The 4,665-nt window shown below is 44.6% G+C and overlaps 1 pseudogene across 1 annotated transcript; it reads left to right on the top strand.

Annotated features, from left to right (window-relative positions):
* Positions 1 to 1,113: 1,113 nt before the first annotated feature.
* LOC308503926 (transketolase-like protein 1) lies at positions 1,114 to 2,848 on the top strand (annotated as a pseudogene). Its single transcript has one exon. The product of its transcript is annotated as a transketolase-like protein 1 (transcript).
* The last annotated feature ends 1,817 nt before the right edge of the window (positions 2,849 to 4,665 follow it).

Below are 4,665 nucleotides of genomic sequence, written 5' to 3'. Positions count from 1 at the left end.
TGTGTACTCTTTTCTCTGAATCAGACTTTGCTTAGACCTAAACTCATCCCTGAGCCTGTTGTCATGAACTGTGGAAAATCAGGCTGAGTGAGTCTTTCCAACAAGGTCAAGTCTGCCTAAGAGAGATGCAGTGCGTGTCTCTTGTGATTAACCCGTACACAGCTCAGGAAAGCACACACCCATGCTCTCCAGGATGATTACATTTCATCCTGATGCTTAGATGAAGGGTGAGGGCAGGAAGAGTCAGAGGGAGGAAAGCTGCTGCTGAAGAAGAGAGCTCCATGTAGGTACCTCAGGACTAAAATGAAGCCAGAGCTAACTGGAGTTCAGTCAAGAGAAGTTGTGGCTTCATCTAGAACAAAAAATCAACTGCTCACTCTGAGCCGAACAAATCACTGGTACTTCTTGGGCAACCAGCACCTGGAAGATGATAAGCCCTTTACATCCAGAGTCTTTGATCACAGACACATCTCAGCCAGCTTGAGCCCTGGACTCCCACATCTCATTCCCATTTCACTCCTCACTTCTTCTCTATTCCCTTGAACTGTATTTTCTGTCTTTAGGTCCAAGGTCAACCCTCCAGGACCAAAAAACAAATATGACATCAATGTGACCCTCGGTTTCTCTCTTGGACATGGTTTTATAGGATAAGCAATGCATTAGGATGGAAACAACAGGCCCTTGGGAGTTATCGGACCTGGACTTGAATCCAACTCACAAATGTCTGTGTCTTAATGGGTTAAAGTAGGTTTAGTAATATCTATACCATAGGTCGTTAGTCTGTTCAGGCTGCTATAACTAAACACCATCTTTAGATAGCTTTTGTTTATAAGCATTTATTTCTCGTAGTTCTAGAGGCTGGGGAGTTCAAGATCCAGGCACCAGCAGATTTGGAGTCTGATGAGGGTCCCTTCCTGGTTCATAAACAGAACCTTCTTGCTGTGCCTTCACATGGTGGAAGGGCTGGGGAACTCTCTAGGCTGTCTTTTATGAGGGCACTAATCCCAGTCAAGAGGTCCCCACCTTCATCACTTACAAACCTCCCAGGCACTTGCTCCTCAGACACCGAAGTGATTGCAGCTATGTCTGACCCTGAGGCGAGCGCCACCACGGCCTGACGCATTGACTCTGAGGTACTGCGGGACATGGCCAATCGCCTGCACATCCACTCCATCAGGCCACATGTGCCTTGAGCTCCGGCCACCCCACGCCATGCAGCAGTGCTGCTGAGAGCATGTCTGTGCTGTTCTTCCTGTCCTGAGGTATAAACAGATGGACCCAGAGAACCCGAACAATGATCGACCAATTCATCCTCTACAAGAGACTGTTGATATGGCACCTGGATGGCTTGGACAAGGAGTGGGGGCCGCATGCAGGATGGCATATACTGGCAAGTACTTTGACAAGGCCAACTACCAAGTGTTCTGCCTCATGGGAGATGGCGAGTCCTCGGAAGGCTCCGTCTGGGAGGCGTTGGCCTTCGCTCTCCACTACAATCTGAACAATCTCGTGGCCATCTTTGATGTGAACCACCTGGGCCACAGTGGCACCTTGCCCCTCAATCACTGCCTAGACATTTATCAGAAGTGCTGCGAAGACTTTGTGTGGAATACTTTCATGGTGGATGGCCACGACCTGGAGGCTCTGTGACAGGTGTTCTGGCAAGCAACTCAAGTGAGCAAAAAACCCACTCCTATAGTTAACAAGACCTTCAAGGGCTGGGGCATATCAAGCACTGAAGATGAAGAAAATTGGTATGGAAAGCTAATACCAAAAGAAAGAGCACATGCAATTGTCAAACTAATGGAGAGCCAAATACAGACCAACAGGAATCTTGAACCAAAACCCCTTATTGAAGTCTCACCTCCAATCAACATCACAAAAATGAAATGACCTCTCCACCTTCTTACAAAATCAGTGACAAGGTAGCTACTCGGAAAGCATGTGGTTTGGCTCTGGCTAACCTGGGCCACATAAGTGATAGAGTCCTTGTGCTGGACAGTGACACCAAGAATTACACCTTCTCTGAGATATTCAAGAAGGAGCACCCAGAGCACTTCGTCGAGTGTGTTATTGCTGAGCAAAACATGGTGAGTGTGGCACTGGGACGCACCACCCATCTTCGGACCATTGTTTTTGCTAGCACCTTCACTGCCTTTTTCACCCAAGCATTTGATCAGATCCAGATGGGGGCCATCTCTCAAACCAACAGCAACCTTATTACCCACTGCAGGATATCCATTGATGACAACAGCCCCTCCCAGATGGCCCTGGAGGATCTGGCCATGTTATGACCATTCCCAACTGCACCATTTTCTATCCAAGTGATGCCATCTCGTCGGAGCATGCAGTGCTCCTGGCAGCCAATACCAAGGGAGGGTGCTACATTCAGACCAGCCGACCTATTGGGTGCTGTTATTTACACCCAATAAGAAAGTTTTGAGATTGGACAGGCCAGGTCGTCTGCCACAGTGTCGTCAACAAGGTCACAGCTCTTGGAGCTGGAGTTATTCTGCATGAAGTTTTCGCAGCTGCCAAGAATCTTTCCAAGCAAAGTATTTCTGTCCTCATCATCAACCTGTTTACCATTAAATCCCTGGATACTGCCACCATCATCACTGATGCAAAATCCACAGGTGGCCACGTTACCACAGGGGAGGGTCACCACCCAGAAGGTGGCATGGGGGAGGCAGTCTGTGCAGCTGTTTCCATGGAGCCCGACATCCGGGTCTGTCAGCTGGCAGTGCCAGGAGTGTCTCAGAGTGGGCAGTTGAGTGAGCTGCTGGATATGTTTTGAATTAGTGCCAGACACATTGTTGTGGCTGTGAAATGTATTTTAATAAACTAAAATAGCTGTTGGCTTTGGTCTGAAAAGACTAGCCTTTTTACCGTACATTTATACTTATTGCCAAACCATCATTTAAATCTATACTGTTTGTGCTTCTTAAAAGCAAACTAATTTAACTACCTTCCTATTAAGCCATAACTACATATGCAACTAACTCTCATCTTTTAGTCATTAAAATGGGTTATAAGATTTTAAGTGACAGAACAGCTAACAAAACAACCACCTAATACCAAATTTTCTGGTGAGACTATGGATATCTGGGCTGGGGATCAATGGAGGGTAAGAGTTTCTTAAATGTGTGTATTTTCCTTATAAGTAAAGAAAATGTGAACTGTAAAAAAAAGAAGAAGAAGAAGAAGAAAAACCTCCCAAAGCCCCACTTCCAAATACCATCACATTGGGCATTTCAACATGAATTTTTGGGGGGACACAAACATTCAGACCATAACAGGGTAGTTTTGTGTATTAAATGAGATAAACAAGAGTAGCTATTATCACCATCATTCACCATGTTTCTCTATCTATATCTGTTGTTTCCCCAATCTACTAGTCATTTCAACAGATATAGCCAATTATTTTATCTTTTCTTTCTGGCCATAGCAGTTAGTTCACATGTAGCCCAGGCATACAAATGAGCTCAATGGCTATGGGGTTTGAAAATGAAAGATGGGAGATTAGGTCTTACTTTTCTCTGGAATCATAAGCCCTAAGAATGACTGACATATGTGAGACTCTAAGAACAAACTGTATACCTATCTTTACCACGGCATTGAAAGACCCTGCCTGAGAATTAGGAGGAACTCTAAACCAAGATATGCATAGACTCTGTCTTAATATGTCTGAACTCAAGAATTCATTGGTACCTAAAACTAGCTCTGCTCTTAGATTTTCTAGTACTCAACAAAATATATCATCTCTTTTTGGCTTACACTAATTTGAATTGGGTTTTCGTCACAGCAACAGAGTACAGAGCCTATATAGTAGGTGTGCATTCCCTCAGACTCAATGGCCTGACTCCAAAGGTGAGCTACAAAGGAAAGGTGTCAAAATCCCCACTTACTACTATTTTTCTCAGATCACGTACCATCTGGCCTTTTAGGTACCATAGTTTTTCACTATATGTTCTAAAATTTACTAAATCACGTGTCAATATCAGAAATGGGAGGAGGCTATAAAATTTTGTCCAGAAGGATCACATAGTAGTTCTCAACTGACAAGAAAACCAGATCATGTCTACATATTTTTACGACAGTCTGTATCTGTCTAGGTCTAGTCAGGAAAATAGAAACTACTGTAAGCATTTCAATCGAGGGAATTTAATATAGAGAATTGGTTACGCAGATATGCGAGGGCTGGAAGAGCAAAAAGAGAAATTTTAAGGCACCCAGAGATAGTAACCACTTAGATGCCACCACTAAGGCTGAGGGAACAAAGGGAAAGTCTAAGGAGGTACCTCATGGTGCTTCATTTCACCTCTGAAAGAGCAAAACCTGGCTGCTGCTGATACCACTGAAGGGACAAGATGAAGCCAATGATGGGAGTTCCAAAAGAAGCTGGAGACTAGAATCAACCACTATCATTGGGGCAAAGGGCTCTGGCTGAGATGATATTGACCAGAACAAAAAGTAAACAAGAAGAAGGTCACTTCTCCCCTCTTTCTGCCTTCCAGAAAGAGTACCTCCTGTTGGCAGAACCTTACAGATGCGGGCTGGCAAAGAGGAAAATGTTATGCAGAGATCCAGCACCAGCCTCACAAAATCCAATATAGAAAGTTGGATTTGGAGCTGAGTGACAATAATTTAATAACCAGCACAGCC

Source organism: Rhinolophus hipposideros (assembly GCF_964194185.1).
Source record: "Rhinolophus hipposideros genome assembly, chromosome: 10".
NCBI lineage: Eukaryota > Metazoa > Chordata > Mammalia > Chiroptera > Rhinolophidae > Rhinolophus > Rhinolophus hipposideros.
This window is presented reverse-complemented; position numbering and strand designations above follow the sequence as displayed.